This window comes from Apus apus, chromosome 1 (genome assembly GCF_020740795.1).
Source record: "Apus apus isolate bApuApu2 chromosome 1, bApuApu2.pri.cur, whole genome shotgun sequence".
NCBI classification, from domain to species: Eukaryota; Metazoa; Chordata; class Aves; order Apodiformes; family Apodidae; genus Apus; species Apus apus.
This window is the reverse complement of record NC_067282.1, coordinates 114,343,927-114,365,652: the sequence shown is the minus strand read 5'-3', so window position 1 is coordinate 114,365,652 and position 21,726 is coordinate 114,343,927. Positions and strand designations below refer to the sequence as shown.

General features: G+C 40.5%; 1 protein-coding gene and 1 non-coding gene across 3 annotated transcripts in view; both read left to right on the top strand.

Annotated features, from left to right (window-relative positions):
- FRMPD4 (FERM and PDZ domain containing 4) overlaps nucleotides 1–21,726 on the top strand; it is a 314,233-nt gene that overhangs the window by 93,722 nt on the left and 198,785 nt on the right. The window lies entirely within an intron of this gene.
- LOC127380327 (U6 spliceosomal RNA) lies at nucleotides 13,738–13,844 on the top strand. Its single transcript, XR_007888485.1, has one exon. It is a non-coding gene; the product is annotated as a U6 spliceosomal RNA (small nuclear RNA).

The following is a 21,726-nucleotide window of genomic DNA, read 5'->3' as shown; positions in this document are numbered from 1 at the left end:
ATGATGCTTTCAAAATCCTGAACCGTGCTCATAAATCTCACACCTCCCCGTGCCATCAGTTCTTCTCTGATGTGTGAGAATGAGTTATTCTTATTTCATTTTAAGTTTTAATTTTCCTTTTTAAAAGAGCAGAAGTTGCGATACTGCTTTACACATTATTTTCTTTCTTTAATGCTCAGATCCTAGGTGCAGTATGGAGTTTATCATAATATTTTGAATAGGAAGTAAGTTTAGATAAGCATTCCAAAAAGAGATTAGAAAGCAAATACATAATGCGCTGTTGAGCAGAGAAAGCTGTGCTTTGCGACTGTCAAAATGTTTTCAATATGGAAGCATGTATCCATAAAAATTTTTTCTTTCAACAGAAAGGCTAACTAAGGATGCTAAATTCAGAACTCAAAGAGGATGTCTATATGAATAATATTTTGCTATAAAGTAAAAATTGTCATTTTCATTAGAAACATAATAAATATGTTTCATAATACATTTTTAGAAATTATTTGTATAGGTAGTATTTTTATGAAATATCTTTGGCATAGTCTTTTACAATGACTAAGTCATCTTATGTTTAACACAATGTTTTTAGAGGCTTAGTTCCATAAATGTCTTTAGTGACATGGTCTGTGTTAACTACTTTATGTCAAAAGGAGTTAAGAATTTAGGTTCCTAAAAGTACTATTGAAAAATAACTTTTTTTGTTGAGTATTTTACGAGGTCAAAGAAATGCCAGTGAAGGATGAGTAGTGATCCGTCTTTGTGAAGGCTGCATTAAAATTGCAGGTTTTCGAGCTTTTCTTTCTTATATTTTAAAAAATGCTTTCAGAGGTGACTTATCACTAAAGCAGAGTCAATTTTACTGGTACTGGCTGAAGGCATGTGATCTGTCCATAATAGTGTTTGATGTTCCATGGTAACCTGCATGTTGATGTGAAGAAGCAGCTGAAAAACTGCAAAGACTATCTTGTCTTTGCAGGAAACAGAGAATAATTTTGTCTGTCTGTTGAAATAAGTGATAAAAATCTAATTTGTTACCTTAAAAATCAGCATTTTGGACTTTTTGCCATGACACCAAATAATTTTCCTCAGCATCGGGCTATTTCTTTGAAGCAAATTAAAAATGAAAATATAACTTTTAACTTGTATTTGTAGTATACTTTTTTGTATGCAAGTGTGTTATCAATTGCTGTAGAAATTGCTGCTAAAGCTCAAAGGATTTTAACCTAGGGATTTTTCCACATGCAGGCATATCTTGATTATAATTCAGTCTTCTGTGGGTCTAAATTTTTCAACTTTTCAAGGGACTGGAGCTGGAAGCTTTTACTAATGAAGATATTAATAGATGTACTGAAATTCCAGACATCTGGGGTAGGGAGACTGTGCCAGAGGGTGAGTTATCATGGTATGGTTAAGAAGATGATGCTCATTCCCACAGAGCTCCAGCGGGGTTTGTCTCTTATCCTTACCTGTGGGGGGCAGCCTTCCTTACACCTCTCTTTCCAACATTCTTTCAGTTTTGCAGGTATTAAGTATTTTTCTGGTAAAACAAGATGAGAAGTACAGATGAGTTAAGTAAGTTTAGGGACAGATGTCAAAAGAGGAACCAAGCTTTGCTTCCAGTGAAAAAGTCATTCATGTGCATGGAGAAGACTTGTTCCCTCTAGCTGTTTGTGCCCTTCCCCTTGCTCTCCAGCTGGGGATAGGATGTGTGAAATCATCTGGGTAACTTTTGTTTAACAATATATAAGTGCCTGGTGAATGAATGCTTTCCTACTGAATACTCACAAGCTAAGAAAAATGAATTGTTAATTAAAATATGTTATGAAAATATGATCTGCTGTAATAGAAGACTAAACCACAGTCCTTAAAAGTACAGAACTTAGACTTATATCAAATATTACTTGATACAGCAATAAAATACTTGCTAAAGAGGGGCAACAGATTCAAACTCGAGCACAGGAAGTTCCACCTCAACATTAGGAAGAACTGCTTTACTGCAAGGGTTACAGAGCACTGGAACAGGCTGCCCAGGAAGGTTGTGGAGTATCCTTCTCTGGAGACTTTCAAGACCTGTCTGGATGCCTTTCTGATTGATCTGCCTTAGGTTTTGGTCCTGCTCTGGCAGGGTGGTTGGACTCAATGATCCTCAGAGGTCCCTTCCAACCCCTAACATTCTGTGATTCTGTAATAAAGTAATAGGGTATTACTGAGCTAAATAATAATATAAAATAAAGGCCACTGACAACAGGGTTTCTGGAGAACTGTTTTGTTCCTGGTTCTTGTCTAAAGGACTCTTAAGTATGTTGTTAAAATCATTGCAAAGAAGATAGCAAAATCAGAAATGACTGTGAAAAGGAAGACAAAAATAAGTATGTTGAGATTATGTGCATACAAACTGGGTTTTTTTAAGAGGAAATAATGAGCATTAGAAGTACATGAGGGACTGGCAGTGAACATAAATTTGGACAAGAATTGCCTAATGCAGGATTGTGTTTATAAATCTGAGAATTAAAGATTAGATATGTAAGCATTTTCTGCTGCTCTTTTATGTAAAGCAAAACCATTTGGAATTCACAATTCTATAGTTTTTAATATGAAATCTTACTTTAGATTTGGTAGCCATAGTGATGCTTTTGATTTGATGTAACTTTAGGACAAATGGGTGAAGTAAGTCCAACCTCAAGAGATATGTCTGCCTGTGTCCTGACATGACATTATTGTACCTTCATGACTTTACTTGGACTGACTTGGTCTGTTCTGTTCTGTTTAGAAAAGAAGAAAATAAGTTGTGCTAGAAAATAAAGACTGGTCCAGTTGAATGGTTTATTCTCTATTTCTTGTACAGACTTTTGTAAACTTAATTCGTTCAGTGTCCTGGAGTTAGGTTCCTGGAAGGTTGTTGGTCGTTTTGCTCATTTATGGAGAAAATCTAAGTTTTTACAGTTTTGTGGCTCATCTGAGCCAGAAAATACATAGCAACAAGTATGTACTTCATAATTTTGCTCAACCTTGTATGCAGTAGCATTCAGTCAGACTCCTCTGTGTCTCAGTCAGCTGGGGATAATATTGACCAAATAGCTGGTAAGTGTAGTAACTTCTGTATTGATGACAGTTATTTTATGCTATTTGTTCTAACTGAGCCTTTCCTACAATACTGAGGCAGTCTATTTTTGTTTTTTTTCCTGTGAAAAAATTCAGCCTGTGAGGCTACTGTCAAAATGGTGGGGAGGAGGAATGTTACACTTCCCCTGCCTCATATGCGTTGTGTAAAATTGAAGGTGGGGTATCCTGGATACACTGTGCTGGATTAATGCTTGTTTCTTTTCAGCATTTTCTACCTCCCTAATTTTCATGGCCATTTTTAGATGATGGCAACCTATGAAATCAATCATCAAAATCCAGAGCTTGGACTGTGATGGATTCTGTTCTTGCAGTGCTCCACTACGAGCTGTCTTGAATTCAGTACCGTGTGAGCAGATGGTTACAACTTACCTTTCTGGTGCTCATTTAATAGTACAAAATTTTTTAGTATTTCAGTATTTTTCTAAATTTGGCTTGCTTCAGCTGTCCCGGCTGTTTCTTTGTTTCCATTCACGAGCTGGATTAGAGGAAAGAAGTGGCAGGGAGGGGGGATTTTCTCTGTGGAGCAGACTGCAGACTGAGAAACAGCACAGGGGCAGTGTGGTGCCCATGTGCACAGTTCCTCTTGATATTAATTGCTGTTAAAAATACAAAGTGAGGCTGGCATGCAGTGATTACACATGAAGAGCTAAATTATCATTATTGTTAATGATGATGTGTGTATGTTTCATTGAAGGCTGGACTGCTTCTAATGGGTTTTGTTTTCAATTCCTTTGATCAATGTGAGGTAACTCTAACTCTTGAGTTCTGTTTCAAATAGGCTTTCCCTCTTCTACTGTCTGAAGCATTATTCCTGGTTTCCCTCCAGGAACACATTTATTTCTGCTGTTCCTTTTTTGGGAGGATTTTTTTTGGTTTGGGCTTGGGTTTTTATGTTCTTTAACTGTCAACAAGTATATTTTCACATGTCTAACTTGCACCATATATTACCTATGTAAACTATGGGTGAAGGCAATACACTGAGAGAGCAGCTGGCAAGAAACAGTGGATCAAAAGCAAGGTAACTGGGATTTTAAAGGAGGGAGAGAAGAGGTGGAAAAGCGTTCCTACTGCTGGGGCTGAGGATGCCCTGGCAGTTGGAAAATAGTGACCTCGATGAGGGGGCTGCCCTGGGAGAGTGATGCAGCTGGGAGGAAGGACTTCAAGCTCCCATTCAGGTAGTGATGTCCTGGGTGGCATGCATTCTTGTACTGGATCCACCAGGTGCAGCAAAGGAAAATCTCTATGAGAGATGTGACATGTTTGCCATTTCTGTTTTATTGGTTTATGATGTGGTTTCACCATGCGTATATTGTGGTTTAAATGTATATTGCTGATGAGGGAAATGGCAAAGTTATTTCTCATCCTCCTCCCTAGCTCCTGGCTGTTTCCTTGGACCAGTTTGTTGATTCAGTAGAAGACTACCCCACCTCCCACACTGCCTGACCCCATGCATCCCATGTTGAGACCCCGACCCTCCTTCAAGCATGGATGCATGATTGCTAAATGCAGCACGGGGAGGGGGGGGGGGGGGTGCTGCCCAAAGGGACTCTCCCTGTTGGTGGCTTTCTGAGTTGGATAAAGTTTAGGATACAAGTCTGCATCTTCAGCCTCTGACTCAAGTACAACGAGGGCATCCAGTAATCAGATGGTATCTCAGATGAAGAGTGGAAGTTGCCTGATGTGTATCAGAAGTGTTTTTGAAGCAGGTATAATCATCACTGTTCATCTATGCCTAGGAAAGCTCCTCAGACCACTCAGGAAAACAGTTTGCAAGTCAGATTCACTGAGAGGTGACAGGCCTTATTTATGCACTTTCTACCTTTCTGTTCCTCTCTCTGAGTTCCTGTATTCATCAGTCCAGCCTGAGGTACCCTCTGGGATGCTTCCCACCTTGCCTTCAAATGATGCTAATGGTGAAACTGCATGACAGGTGATGTTTGGATGTTAACTTGCTCATGGTAAAAAAGAAAGCATGAGCAGCCAACCTTAAAACACCTGCTATTTAAAAAAGGAAAAAAAATTCTGAACGCTTCATCTGGAGCCAAAGATTTAGCTACTAAAAGAGTCTTCATTTAAAGAAAAAGTTTGGTGTTTTTGGTCAGTCTCCCCCATTGACATGCTTCCCCCTGACATGCTAATTGCCATGGGAATAAAACTTGTTAGAAGTGCTGTGTTGAATCTGAATGGTGCGTATTGTTCAACTTAAGCTTTTAAAGAAGACAATCATAGAATTATAGACTGGTTTGGGTTGGAAGGAACCTTAAAGATCATCGAGTTCCAACCCCCCTGCATGGGCAGGGACACCTCCCACTAGACCAGGTTGCTCAGAGCCACATCCAACCTGCCCTTGGACACTTCCAGGGATGGGGCAGCCACAACATCCCTGGGCAACCTGTTCCAGTGTCTCACCACCCTCACACTATATAATTTCCTCCTAATGTCTAACCTAAATCTCCCCTCCTCTTTTTTAAAGCATTTACTTCCTTGTCCTATCACTACAATTTCTGAGGAAAAGTCTCTCCCCATCTTTCCTGTAGCCCCTTCAGGTACTGGAAGGCCACTATGAGGTCTCCCTGAAGCCTTCTCTTCTCCAGGCTGAACAACCTCAACTCTCTCACCCTGTCTTCATAGCAGAGGTGCTTCAGCCCTCAGATCATTTTTGTGGCCCTTCTCTGGACTCACTCCAACAGCTCCATGTCCTTATATTGGAAACTCACTGGTCTCCATTTGGACATCAAGCTGCTGACCACTAGTCTTGGAGTGCAACCGTCCAGCCCATTCCTTATTCATTGAGTGATCCAACCATTGAATCTGTATCTGTTCAATTTTGAGACCAGGATGTCATGGTGGACAGTGTCAAACACTCTGCCCAAGTCCAGGTGGATTATGTCAGCTGCTCTTCCCTTTTCCACCGACACTATGACCCCATCATAAAAGGCCACCAAATTTGTCAGGCACAATTTGCCCTTGGTGAAGCCATGTTGGCTGCCAGCAACCACCTCCACATTTTCCATGTGTCTTAGCAGAGCCTTCAGGAGGATCTACTCCATGATCTTGCTGGGCACAGAAGTGAGACTGAATGGCCTGTAGTTCTCCAGGTCTTCCTTTTTCCCCTTTTTGAAAATGGGGGTTATGTTCCTTTTCCAGGTGGCAGGAACTTCACCAGATTGCCATGCCTTTTCAAATATGATGGAAAATAACTAGAATAGCTTACCAGAATGAAAAAAATACTGTGAAATTAATAATCCGTGTTGGGGAGTCTTCATGAAGGATACTCTTCATCTTTAACCAGATACGAGAAATAGAAGCTGCATTTAAACAGAAGCAACATTTAAAGATTTTATTGTTACTTGTTTGCTCAGTGTACATCTCCTAACAAATCAAAGGAGGAACCTTGTTTTGGGTTAAACTGAAAACTTAATCTCAAAATCAGACATGTACGTAAACCCAGAAGGATTTGCTCTACAAAACATTTCAGAGCAACTCCACTAAGCTAATTTCATTTCTTTCCATTGTTCCTAAGTGCTCCACTTGAAAATCAAATGAGGTTTAATTCAGGCAACTCTAGTTTTATGTTGTCATCACCAGTTTATGAAGCATGGGCAGTCGTTAACAAAAGATTTTTATGACAGCTTTAATAAATAATTTCAGGCTATGTTTTTGTGTTCTTTAGTGTCTCAAGACTGTAAAATTTCCAGTGGCCTTCAGGCAACTGCTTAATTTGTCTAATGTACATTACAGTATTTAAAAAAACTATCTCCATCTCTGTCAAAGGAGGTACGGATTCAAGGCTAGGAATAGCTGGCATAGCAGTTGTTTTGTGATGATACTTTACTTTGGCAACCACCAGCTTTCTGACAATGTTTAATATCTGCAGCTGTTCTTAATAGGGCATTCATTTCTATGCCTTCAGTAAAGATTTCCTTTCTTTAGTCACAGTAGAAGGAGAGAAACATTACATTGCGTATATTTCTTCTTTCAGTTATTTCTTGGTTGTGCAAAAAGATGCACATGGAGTGCAGTAGGGAAAGACATTTGGAACAGAACTGGGTAGGGAAGAATAGAGACTGTGTAACAGGGAAAAATGTCCAGATTTGGTCTGTGGGGCAGAGGGAGATAATGACGGCAGGAAGAGAGAGGAGTAAGACAATGAAAGTGTGATGGATTAGGAGCTCCTTTGGGATAGGGAGAGCAGCAGGTTACATGCATCTGCTCATGATGCATACAGCTTGGCTTTTACCCGTGTGTCCTAAAGTTTCATTTCGACAGAGATTTGGGTTCACTTTTAAAATGCTAAGTAGCTTTAAAAACACACACATGCCCCTCCTATTTTTTTGTTTTCTTATTTATTTATTTATTTATTCTGAAAAGTACCTTGCAACTATGAGTTTATTGTAGGGATACCGTTGGCAGAATGTGAATCCTGAACCTTTACATCTGCAGTGTAGAGCTCTTGCAGCATGAGTTGAAGAAGCAATTTGGATCATCTTGGGAAGCCAAATTCTAGAAAGAAGCTTGATGTATTGTTTCTTTGTTTTAAAACTGTTTGGTAGGCAATAGCACAAAAATGGAGACCACGAGCCAAGTTTCAGATTCAAGCCTGGAAGGGGAGTGCTGTCTGTAGGTTAGTGATAAAACAGCCAAAAAAGAATTACCTTGCATGATCAGTTCAAGACTCTGTTAATTTATTGGCTTGGTGACAAGTCACATAGAGCTGCTATGTGGGTTGGATAAAATTGCTGTAGTTTATACGGAAAGGTGAGAAATCATTGTTGTAAATAAAAGGCAAAGGGGAACCTAAAAACACAGTTAAATTGCTGTTAAAAAGAGTGAGAAGCAGAGATTTTCTGCCTTGCTTTGAAATAAAGATGAGCTGTGATCTAGTTGAAGTGATGACATTTAATTAAAATTGAGCATTTGTGAGATGCAAGGGTATTTTTTTTTTACTTTATTACTTTTTTTTTTTTTTTTTAAGATTTTCAGGTAGGACCATACATACGGTCATTGAAGCCTCCTTGCAAAGCTTTTCAGTATTTGGATTCAAATTAGTGCTGCTTGCAGTTCCCATAATTTTCATTCAGAAGGTATAATAATGACGCTGATAATAAAAAGGGAAAAAGATGCAGGATCATGTCACACAGTTACGCAGCAAAGGCGATACTTGGCTTTTTGTTGTTTTGTTTTTTCTTTCCTAGTTGCTTTAATAATTTATTAATTGAATGTGTGAGTCCAGGATTGATGAACAAAATATTGGCAGCTACAAAGCTCGACCCCACTTCTGAATCACTCTCTCTCAGGAATAATTACTTGTTTTGTTCTTGAGCGACTGTTTGGTACGCCAAGTTAACACTCTTACACTGGTGTAATTGCAAGAGTGCCCTAAGGAAATGACGCTATACCTTTTCTGAACAATATCAGAGAGGGCATATGATATATGAATGAACTCTTAAATTCAGCCTTACTGTACAAAAATGCCAAGCCAGGTTTGGTCTTCAATACTTGCTCTTGTTTTTTATCTTAATTGTATATGTATGGTCTTAGAGACTTACAAAGTTAGTGATGAGCATCATGTGAAAAAAATCCTACTGTATTTCAGAAATTATGCTTCACTAATCTAAAGCCCATGTTACTAAGCAGCCAGGAGGCAAATGCGGGCAGGGGGCAAATGCTGGTTCACTCATCTCACATGGTCTGAGATTATAATGAGTCAAGGGATACTTCCTCCATACACCCCAACATCTCCTTTCCGGGATCTCCCAGCAGTGCTTCATCTTGAAGATCAAGATGAACAAGAAGATCAGGTAGAACAGGATAGATTTAGATTAGACATTAGGAAGAAGTCCTTTACGATGAGGGTGGTGAAGCACTGGAACAGGTTGTCCAGTGAGGTGGTGGAGGCTCCATCCCTGGGAACATTCAAGGTCAGGCTTGACAGCTCTGAGCAACCTGATCTAGTTAAAAAGGTCCTTGTGCACTGCAGGGAAGGCAGGACTAGATGACCTTTAAAGGTGCCTTCCAACCCGACAAATTCTATGTTTCTATGATCAGTGGATTATTCAATTGCCTTTTTATTGGCAAAGATTTGTTTAAAAAGCCTCAAGAAGCCATTTTCTTGACAAGCGAGGTTTGAAGCTGTCTTCAGAGAGGGGATCCTTCAGATGGAAGCAAATGTGTCACTATTACTGTGTCTTGTACACAAGAGACACTTATTTCTTGGGTTAGTGCTGTGTTCTTATAGCAGTTGAAATCAGGCTAGGAAACTGTTCTAAGTGCCTGCAATTGATAATGAGTTGGCTTTTGCAGATTCCAGGACCTGAATATTTCATTTGCTGTATTTTTGCTTGAAGGATAACATCAAGATTGGACCTTACTGTTAATACTAACCGAAAGTATAATTAATATAGGCCTAATGCCTTGACAGGGTGAAAAAAAATCCCCTAATCAGATGCTGGTGTTAATTGGACGCTGAATCGTTTCAAATCATTCATTAGCCTGTAGGTACGTTGTTCCCAATCACCTGCAGTTCAATTTCAGTCAGAAAGTGATAAGTTGTTTGTTTGTTTTTTTTTTAATGAAGGTGATATTATAAACTAACCTGTCAATAAATGGTATTAACTTTTTCGGCAGCGCAGTTACAAGTATATGGGTTAGTAGGACTGTTCTTTAGCCAAAAGAGAAATATTTGATCCAGTGCTGAGTTGTTGAATACTAATGAATAATTTATTTAATGAATTTTGTCTTCCTCTGCTCACAATGTGACTGGCAGAGCACCAACCTTCTCCAAATGTTTCATTGTTCACAATTACAGTGATTTTTGAGGCCTTATTGTTTCAATTTGCTACCCAGGTTGCTAACTCCTTTGCTGTATTCTGACTAGGTAATTATCTAATCTGTTAGCTTCCCTTATCTGGCTGAGAACCATTTTTATGTTACAGGTTTTAGTGGGAATGCATATTGGTAATTAGTTTTAAAATTCAGTTTGCATGGAAGCTTAGCATGTGTGTTCTGCTGTAAACCTAATTGTGTAAATGATCATGAAAGTGAATTTGCAGTGGCTCACATATCAAAGTGAATGTAAAATATGTTGAACTGCAGAAATATTTTATACTATACCTGGTTGGATTCTGGTTATTCTTCTCTTTTACAACATTAATAGAACTTTTGGAAGAAAAGTGAACTGTCTCCAAGCATTGCTGGAAGAAAATTTCCTTTCACTGCACATCTAATATAAAGAAATATGTAAGAAAATTCTTTCCAAGATTCATAAATGCTTGTACTAGAGGAGTCAGAGCTGTAGGTCCAGCTGTTTTTTACTGAGCTGTCAATTGCTGAAGCAGCCCTCTTCAGAAGATGCTCTGCTTGTGTAGTATCTTTTGACCAGATTTAAAACCAAAACAAACTCTGCAAAGTATTCTGGTGTCTTTTGCTGTAGTGAAAATGAAACTTAGAGTTGGTAGAAGGGGGAGCTGTATCGGGATGGTGCATTTGCTGGAAGTGTTCCTGAGATCTGAAGAGATTATCTTGAGACGTATATGGAGTTGGGCAGTCTCATTGCGGCTCTTGTTGATAATGCAGTATGTTTTAAGCTCATGTGCTCCTGCTGCTGGCTTGCCCTGTGCCCTGCAGTAATCTGGTTTGCAGGAAGACACTTGACATTTTATGAATTTGTTTTGTGCTTATTTTTCTCTTTGTCTGTCATCTTATGATATTTGCACACTATTTTAAATTGTGACAGCACTGCCCTTACATCTTACTAAATTGTTTGCTTCCTGAAGGCTACCAAATTTGCTTCAGTTTGAAGAGATTTTGGTGTGTCTTATTTTCCTGCCCTCCAGAAGACAGTTAAGTCTGGAGGTTGTTACTTAGTTATGAGGAGATTTTTTTCCTTTCTAACGTGTAAAAGAGAGAGGCACATGCAGGAGCTTACATATAGGCTGGGACAGAGGCAGGAGGAAAAGGACAGAGGCAGAGGCTTGGCTGTTCATTGCTGGACCTCTGCTGGGAGCAGTTTTGGGGCCGAGATAAAAACTGTTCAAGTGCAAATGTGGTTTGCTTAGTCCTTGAACATAGATTGTTTAGCTTACCTGGTCTGTCACAGGCAATAGCTTTTAACCAGGCTATAAAATAAATTGGTGCAATAATAATTATGGCTTTTACTGAAAGTCTCTGTCCTGTAGGAAACCAGGACCCAAATCCTGAACGTACGTGCTTTAAGCAGTAGTCAGTTATAGGAAAGCTGGCTTTTTTTTCCCTACTATTTCCATTACGTTGTATGTGGTGTTACCCACAGGCATATTGGGATGCTGAAGTGGATTTTTTTTTTTAATTACTATTTTGATTGATTTGAGAGGGCATTGGGGGGCATGAGGATCTGTTGGTGAAGCTTAAAAAAAACCCCAGCAACCAAAAACAAACAAACAAAAAACCCAAGCCACAAGGATCTGAACTGTGTGAGTCAGTTGCATTATTTCTCCCTTTGGAAAATATAATAATTACTTTTTAATTCTTATTTCCTGTCTGAATAATTGCGTTTTGTACTTGAACGTGTGTTCTTCTGAATTATTCACTTCTTAATAGACTTCCTGCTTAACTGCATTTCTTCTTCTGTGACCTTCATGGTAACATAAAAGTTTGTATTTATTTCCTGTTCCCTACTTTTTGTATATTCCTATGCAGTTCATACATTTCAGCAGTGCTTTGAGCTCCCAATTGGTTTTGCCTCCATTCACTATAGGTACCAAAGGCTGTTGATTTTTGCTGTCAGTTGACAGTTGCATCTATTTTAAGGAAGGTTAGGCAAATTCTGCACTATGGTATAATACTGTAGCAGTGAGGGTAGGAGAAGAGCCAGTATTGCTCAAGGACTTCCAAAGGATTGGTAGCCTTGAGGAAAATATGGATTAAAAAGAGGAAAAAATTATTTATTTATTTATTTACATTTCCAGCAGTGCTGTGACTCACCAGGGGGCAAGAAAGCAAGCCGATTTTTCCTTCAGCCTCTTGCAGAGGCTGTGTATACAGTTTGCTTAGGTTTTTGAAGAGTAAGTAGAAAATTAAAGGTTGGTGGTCTGGGGTTTCATCCTAAGTGGAGAAAGCTGCTCTCAGCTTAAAAAAATCAGAGCAGGCTGTCTTCCTCAGTGAGGTATGGGGGAAATCCTTTGTTAGATTTTGTGCTCAGAAGGGAACAAAGCTGGTTGCTCAGTGCTGGAGGAGTGTAAACAGCAGAAAATGCTTCACTTGGGAGAGTGGCCTTCTCTCCCTATGTGGCTAAAAGGTATTCTTATCGATTTAAGTTAGCACCATTGTAGCATCAGAAAAGAGAAGGAGTTCACACTTGGTTTTGGCACTAGCAAATACAAGTGCAAAACTTTTCTTAGCATCAGGCACGGCTTTGCATCGTGTGGGGAGAAGTAGGTGTGTGTGGGTCTACAGTTGGCCCCTTTCCCATCTGTGTTGCTCCTGACAGGCCAGTTGTAGGAGTTTTCATTTCTGATTTTATTTTTCAAGTGTTCAGCTTGTCTGGCCTACCTGTTAGGGATTTTAATCTTGAAACCAAAATCTTTTCAGCAGGAGAGCTTGGGTGTACTTTGAAGTACATATGCCTAAATGAAAGTCTGTGGCTTTGGTGGATGGATTTGTTTTGGCCCTTCACGATTGATGTAGCTGCCAGCCTGGAGTTACTAAAAGAATGGAAATTCTCTGAAAGTGAGACGGTGCCAACGGGCAAGCGCCTATTCTCAGCTTGCTTATTATGCCAGACAACAAAAATGTTGTGAAGCTGCATAATACTTGCATTATGATTAGTGGTATCACTTATTCATGTTCTGCAAAATAAACACATTTAGATGGCCGACCACGACAAGCATTTCAAGAAGTAATGGTCTTTATGGCTTCAGCAAAGACATAATTAAACTGAATATTGAAAAGAGCTTCACAGCTGTGAGTACAGTTAATCAATTAAATGAGTTCTTGGAAAAGCCACTGATGTTCCATATCAGCTTTCAGTGCTATATTTTTGGGTCCAAGAAGAGTGTAATTAATACCCTACTGAAGGTGGTGGAGATCAGCCTTCTGAACCTTTATGTGGACAGTAACCATCCATTAACCTAGTACATCTGAAGCCTTTTGTGGAGCTGCTGTGTTACACCCTGCTGGGGACAGGAATGTAGTGAGTTAATGGACAACCTGAGATGGTCTTAACCTCATATGAAGGAAGAAGGATTGCTAACAGGAAGTTGGTGATGGTGTTTTGAACAGTAGCATAGTGCAGAGTGGCACGCCAATCACAGTACAAATCCTTGGATTCTTCCTTAGTAAAAGGAAATGTAATTTTCCACAAGAAGAAATTTTATGCTGCTGTGTTTTAGCTATGAATGCATTGGTCTTCAGAGCATTCACTGTAAGCCTATAATGTTTTAGCTGTGGTTACATAATTTAATTGTTTGAGCATCTCCTGGTTTTGTGAATGCTGGTCTTGGGGCAGCAAATGGATCAAACTCTGAGCTGTTGCTTTCTGCATGGTGGTTAAGCTGACAGAGGGAACCACAGATAGGCTGCTGTCATCTGAGCTGGTCTGCTAATTTGAGATTGTTGGAAGGGGACAGGAGACATCCAATTGTGCTCGCTTTGGCAGCACATAGACTAAAATTGGAACAGTACACAGAAGATTTGCATGGCTACTGCGCAAGGATGACGTGCAAATTCATTAAGTGTTCCATATTTTAGGGAAGTGGTCACAGCACCAAGCTTGTCAGAGTTCAAGCAGTATCTGGATGACACTCATAGACAGATAGTTTAGTGTTAGGTAGTCCTGTGAAGAGCAAGGAGTTAGACTTGGTGATCCTTATGGGTCCCTTCCAACTTAAGATATTCTAACTCATAAACAGCAAGGAAAACCAGTTGGCAGAGAGTAAAGTAGAAGGAAACCACAAAGTAAAATGTAAAAGAAGAAGACATCTAGCAAAAGTAGAGGTTGTAAAGACTTAAAGATAAGTGATGGAGAAAGATACTAAATAAAGAAGGAAATTAAAGGTCAAGAAGAATGCAAATAAGTGAAAATCCCAATCAACCAAATTGGGAGAAGGGGAAGAAAGCAGTGATTTAATAGTGGTACAAATTATGTAAAAAAAAACCCAGAAACTAAGGTAGCAATGATACAGAACATCTGTCTATAACAGCTATGCAAAGTCTACTATTGAGAAAACTTCTGATTATTAGCAGATGCTTCCCTTGGAGTACTTTATGGAAGCCATAGGCTTGCTTTTTCTCATTTTAAACACAGCTTGGGAACAGTAATCTGTCAAGGTGAGGATGATGAAATTGGAGATCCTCTCTTCCATTCTATATTACTGCTAATGTACAGGTAAGCTGGTAGTCTAGAATGCTACTCAGCCTTTACCATTAGATACAAGATGGATGCAAAGTAAGTTTCTGTGCTTAAATCCCTTTGAGCAGCCTCACTCCTCTGCTCCTCCCAAGTGGAACTTTTATAAGCATTAGTGTTTTGATGGAAATGTGTTTATTCAGACTCCAAAACTGGACATTGTTAGGCTTTTCTACAGAAAGATGAAGACCAGAAAAACTTGAGTTACAAATAAAGAAACTGCTGTGTAAAATATGTATGAAAAAAAAAAAAAAAGTGGCTCAAGGGAAAAGAGTGATGTTTCTGGATGCACATTGTCAAGTGGACCTGGCTTGTGTGAGGTGTTGTAGCTTCACTGCTGACATATTTATGAATTAGGAATACAGGAAACAAGTCTATGGTATCTCGTGTTTTTCAGTTGATTTCTAACTACCTACACCCAACTTCTCATCGGATTGTTACCCTGAGTAAAGTGAAGAAATAGAGTGAATGCATTATCATCATGAGGAATTATGATGCTTCCAAAGAAATATGTGGTTTGGATAGGTGTACAGTGGTAAATTTCTCTCTAACCAGCCCCTATGTATTAGGAAAAAGCATGTGAAAGTTAAAATCTGTGGTGTTTCAGAGACTAGGATGTATAAGTGCTGTCAAAATTCAGTGGGATCTTGGTTATCGAGTTTTTGAAATTTCTAGTCCATAGACTCAAAACAGAGCTGTAAATGTCCCCTTGCAGTCCTTTATTTTGATTTGGTTTGTGCTGTCACTGAGTCTCCTCTTCATGTTTTTGAACAATCGCTCTGGAGTTAATCAGATCTAAATAGACCTATATCCCTAGATAGAGAACCTCAATCAGCTGTATGAGAATTGATGTAGATTAATATAGATTAACAAAATGGTGATCTTAAGTTTTCTCTGCTAGTTTTGGTTATACTCTGTATAGCCTTTTCAAGAAGTGCTTTTCAAGATCACGTCTATGAAGATGACTTTGGGTCAGTTATGTTTGGTAGAGCACTGACTCAGTTAAGTGCTTATTCAGTGACCTTCTAGTAACAAATTTGTGTATATAATTGATATTTTGTGGGTAATCCTCTTCAGCATGAGAATTGGTTAGTTGCACCCCACCCCACCACTAGCTATGTATTTTGTGAAGGTTTTGTATGAACCATCAGTGCATATACTCTTGAAGTTGAGTTTGTTTTCTTGTTAACTGGGTTGCAACTATAGGGAGTCAATGTCATATGTTGAGTTTCTGCAGACAAACATGCAGCTGCTGCTGCATTGGGTGAAATCCTTGATTGATACAAGCAGGAAAGTGCAATCTTACTAATCTTACTAATTAACTTGTTGGTGTACAGGGTGGTGTGTAACCTATAATGAAACTAGGCTACAGCTGGGGCCTTCTGCAGAGAACAAGCACGGCTGTGTGAGAGAGATTGAAAGCCCTGAAGTGGTTTATTTCCTGTTTTACTTTCATTTGAGAGTTAGCAGCAGAAAAGAGGGCTTACTTAGAGGTTTTAACTTTGTGCAAACATAGCTTGGGATAGTAGAACAAGTGCTGTATTGTGCACATGGGTGGTGCTTCCAGTTTAAGGTCTCTGAATCCTGCCTCCTTATTGCACCTCTGCTCATTACAACTAAAGGTAAAGCAGCTGAAAATAGGAGTTTCTTTGGTAGGCAAAATACAGAAGTCTTGATCTGAGTAAAAAACATCTATTGCTTTCCATGGAATTATTCAGTAAGGGACATACTAGAAAGAAGGTAACTTTCTTAGCTCAAAATTGAACAAAGCAAATACTGAACAACTAGTTGACATTCTTTGAGCTCATAGATTTTTCTCTCCTACATGTGTTTTATCTCATATCTATAATTTTCATTGTTATATTACAGTCAGTAGTCTTCAGCAGATCTAATTTCCATCAGATGGAATGTTATGTTCTTCAATCTGTCTTCTACTTCAGATAGGGAAGAAGTAAATATTTTTATTGTATGGAGGTGGTTGTTGTTGTTTTTCAATGTTTTTCATGTTTTCTTTGTGACTTTTTTGGGTTTCTTTCCTCTGGTCAATTTGGGGGGAGAAAGGTGTTTGATAAATGGATGCCTTAAGCTTTCACCCCATTTCCACATCAACACCCCCTTCCCCCCCAATATCTGAAGAGGCAATAATTAATCTGCAGCAGTCTGCTTTGAATAGGAACAAATAGGGAAATAGGGAACTGGCTGGTACTGGAAATCACTAATAAGTTATTAAGTTTTGAATGAGAAAAATCTGTAAGTTGCTCTGCTACCTAGAAGGCCCTTGATGCTCTGTTTCCCCACCAGGGACGTATCTCCTGAAAGAAAATGGAGGTACAGTGAACATGGAATCAGCAACTCTACCTATACAGAAGGAAGATATTTTCGTTCTTCATTGTAAGTGTGAACTGCAATCAATAAAACAGGGGAAAAAACAAGATACCAAATAAACGTGCTAGAGAACTGGTTCCACAAACACTTAAGCACATTACTATCTTAAGTGTAACTATTTAACAGTATGAGCCCTTGCCAACATCAGCATGTATTGCATAAAATCTCAGGAAGAAGCCAGAAGGTAGAAAGATTAAATTTTGGATCATGCAAGCTGATAGTTTATTACTCTGTCTTTCAATTTGAAAATGTTATGTATGTTTATAATTTATAATTAATATAATTCTCTGGAGAGCATTACTTCATCACAGCTTAAGTTTCCAAAATTATGTCCTTAAATTGACAATTTATCTATAATATGGTTGCCATGCCTTTGCCTTCTTCTGGAGATGGTTTTAGTACAGATTCCATTTGGGATTAAACAGAAAGAAATGAGGTTCCTTTATATCCAAAAAAGATGGATTGCCATCTTTGCATTGTTATCTTATTTTCTCCACTAAAAAGCTAAGTAGATAACGGAACAGCCTCAACAACAATAAATAGAATAGAAAGACTCTGAGAAAACCTTCCATAGTATTTAGCATCTTACTCCACTGCTGAATGTTTTTTTTTTAAAAAAAAAGCTGGATGGTGTTGTATGTCTTCCCACTCTATCTAAATTACCAACAGTCTTGCTTGATAAACTCTTAAGGATCATCAAGAATTTAAGCAGAATGATTTTGTCACACTGGGGATACTGCCATTATGGCGTATCAGCCCATAAAGCCCCTGATGACTTCCGTGGTAACTCCTCAACACCACAAGGCCTGGTGTGTTGCAGCTGTAAAGAAAATCTTGTTTCCAGCAGAGCAAGACCTTTCTGAAACTCCAGCCGTGGATTGTGGAGTTACATCAGGGGGGAATTCCTTCTCTGAGGTGCTGAGCAACTCGGGAGATGAATGCAGGACAGTCAGTGGAGATTTGTGGTGTATACCCACTGCTCCCAAGCTCCAGAACAGACACTTCACAAAATTCCTGGGGTCAGTCCTGCAGTATAGGTGGTGACAAAGAGATTGTGTTTTAGTAAGGACATGGTAATAGAATGAGAAAGATGGTGTTAAGAGGGGTAAATATTAGGAATATAGTGAAAAGAATAAATACAAACGAATAAATGGAAAAAGAAAGGAAGATAGAGAAGCCATCAAGATGAGCTATATTTTTAAGGTTTCAGTTTAATTTTGTAACATTTTAACAAATGTGATGGTGAAAGGTATTGCCATAGATAGAGCTTTTCTCAAACTCAGTATTTCAAAGATATATTCATTTGGAATGGCAGCATCTTTGTCCCGTTACTTGTAACATGCATTTTATTATGACAAGATGTCACGATCCGGTATTCGGATACGTGGCAATTTTTTACGATCTCCCCAGGACAAAACAAAGATAACGCAACATCGGGTGCACAAAGAGGCACCAGAGCTGGCGTGTGGTCTCACGAGAGATGGGGCAGAACCCTCTTGCTTTGCAACACTCCTCACCGCAGAGGGAGGCTGGTGCTGCTGGATTCTGCCTTCCCTCTCCTGGGATAAGCCGCACGGCAGCTGCACCCTTTGTTGTCCGGCAAGACCTGAGAAAAGGTTTAAAGGTGATCTCAAATGGTGAAATTAAGATGCAAACGAAGTCAGATGTCACGCGCACAACAAACTTTTATTACAGTAACATGACAAAGTCCCTCTAGCGGATAGGACAGGGAGGAAAACAGAGACGGAAAAGAAAGGAGAAAGCAGAGATACAGAGGGCAGCAAGCGAGAGCATAGCTACCACCACGGTCCAGTGATGTCGTTGGTGGGGAAGTGGTTCCTGGTGGGGAAGTGCTTCCCTACACCCATAGTGTCCCAGATTTTTATACAGTTTTTGCCCACTGCACCCCCACTTTTGTCCCTGAACAAGGGAAAAAAATCCTTCTATCTTCTCCATGCTCGTCAGAGATAGCAGGGGGCAGGTATAATGCCGGGGGCTATGTAGGCTTTGTTTGGCTAATTGATGAGATCAGCCATTACAAAATCATAGAATCATAGAATCATAGGGGTTGGAAGGGATCTCGAAAGATCATCCAGTCCAACCCCCCTGCCAGGGAAGGATCACCTAGAGTACATCACACAGGAAGGCGTCCAGGCGGGTTTTGTATGTCTCCAGTGAAGGAGACTCCACAACCTCTCTGGGCAGCCTGTTCCAGTGCTCTGGCACTCTCACAGTAAAAAAAAAAAATTCTGATATTCACCTTAAACCTCCTATGCTCCAATTTGTATCCATTACTCCTTGTCCTACAACTTGTCATCACTGAAAAAAGCTTAACTCCATCTTCTTGACACTCACCCTTAACGTATTTGTAAACATTGATGAGGTCACCCCTCAGTCTCCTTTTCTCCAAACTAAAGAGACCCAGCTCTCTCAGCCTTTCCTCATAAGGGAGATGTTCCACTCCCTTCATCATCTTTGTGGCTCTGTGCTGGACTCTTTCCAGCAGTTCCCTGTCCTTCCTGAACTGAGGGGCCCAGAACTGGACACAATACTCCAGATGTGGCCTCACCGATACACAATAGAGAGGGAGGAGAACCTCTCTTGACCTACTAACCACACCCTTTCTAATGCACCCCAGGATGCCATTGGCCTTCTTAGCCACAAGGGCACATTGCTGGCTCATGGTCATCCTCCTGTCTACCAGGACCCCCAGGTCCCTTTCTCCTACACTGCTCTCCAGCAGGTCAGCCCCCAACCTGTACTGGTACATGGCGTTTTTCTTCCCCAAATGCAAAACTCTACACTTGCCCTTGTTGAACTTCATCAGGTTTTTCCCTGCCCAAGTCTCCAGCCTGTCTAGGTCTCTCTGAATGGCAGCACAGCCTTCTGGTGTGTCAGCCACTCCTCCCAGCTTGGTGTCATCAGCAAACTTGCTGAGGGTACATTCCGTACCCTCATCCAGGTCGTTGATGAAGATGTTGAACAACACCGGTCCCAGTACCGACCCCTGAGGGACTCCACTAGTCACAGGCCTCCAACTAGATTTTGCCCCATTGACTACAACTCTCTGACTTCTTCCTTTCAACCAGTTCTTGATCCACCTCACTGCCTGATCATCAAACCCATACTTGATCAACTTATCTACAAGGATGCTGTGGGAGACAGTGTCAAATGCTTTACTGAAATCAAGATAAACCACATCTACCGCTCTACCATCACCTATCCACCTAGTAATTTCCTCATAGAAGGCTATAAGGTTAGTCAAACATGACTTACCCTTGGTAAAACCATGTTGACTGCTCTTGATGACCCCCATCTCCTTGATATGTCTAGAGATAGTGCCAAGGACAAGTTGTTCCATCACCTTTCCAGGGATGGAGGTGAGGCTGACCGGTCTATAGTTACCCGGGTCCTCCTTCTTGCCCTTCTTGTAGACTGGAGTGACATTTGCTATCCTCCAGTCCTCAGGCACCTCTCCTGTTACCCATGACTTACCGAAGATGATGGAGAGTGGACTAGCAATGACCTCCGCCAGCTCCCTCAGCACCCTTGGATGCATTTCATCCGGACCCATCGATTTATGGATGTCCAGATTACTCAACTGATCCCTAACCCAATCCTCATCTACCTTAGCAAACTCCTCCTTTATCCTGACTTCTTCTCGGGGCTATATGAAACTGGGGCTCCTGGGGAAAGCCTGCAGGAGTAAAGACAGAGGCAAAGAAGGCATTCAGCACCTCTGCCTTCTTTAAATCCTCTGTCACCAGGGCACCTGCCTCATTCAGCAGTGGGCCTGTATTGCCTCTGGTGTTAGTTTTGTCGGCTATGTATTTGAAAAAGCCCTTTCTATTGTCCTTAACCTGACTTGCAAGGTTAACTTGCAAGGTTAAGTTCCAAGGAGGCCTTAGCTTTCCTAGTTGCCTCCCTACATTCTCTGACAACAGTCCTATATTCCTCCCAAGTGACCAGCCCCTCCTTCCATGATCTATAGATTTTCCTTTTCCACTTGAGTTTGCCCAGCAGTTCCTTTTTTAACCACACTGGTCTCCTAGCTCCCTTACTAGATTTTCTACCCATTGGGATACTCTGATCCTGTGCTTGCAAGAAGTGGTCCTTGAATGTTGACCAGCTGTCTTGAGCCCCTTTACATTCTAGCACCCTGCCCCATGGGACTTCCCTTAACAATTGATTGAGGAGGCCGAAGTTTGCTCTGTGGAAGTCCAGGGTCCTGGTCCTGCTGGGTATTCTGTTCCTCCCACACAGGATCCTGCACTCCACCATCTCGTGGTCACTGCAGCCAAGGCTGCCATTGACCACCACTGCTTCAACAAGGCCCTCCTTGTTGGTGAGCACAAGATCCAGGAGCGCTCCTCTTCTAGTCGGCTAGTCCTCCATTTGCATTAAGAAGTTGTCATCAATGCATTGGAGGAACCTCCTAGACTGTGAAAGGCTGGCTGTGTAAGTCTTCCAGCAGATATTGGGGTAGTTAAAATCTCCCATGAGGACCAAGGACTGTAGTTGTGAGGCTGCTTTCAGCTGCCTGTAGAAAGCCTCATCAACTTCCTCATCTTGATCAGGAGGTCTGTAGTAGACCCCCACAACTGTGTCACCCATACTACCCTGTCCTTTAATTCTTACCCACAGAATTTCAACTCGCCCCTCATCAGCCCCTGTACAAAACTCAATACATTCTAGTTGCTCTCTCACATAAAGAGCAACTCCACCACCTCGCTTCCCTGCCCTATCTTTCCTAAAAAGTACATAGCCATCCATGGCCACATTCCAATCATGTGAGCTGTCCCACCATGTCTCTGTTATTGCTACCAGATCGTAACCCT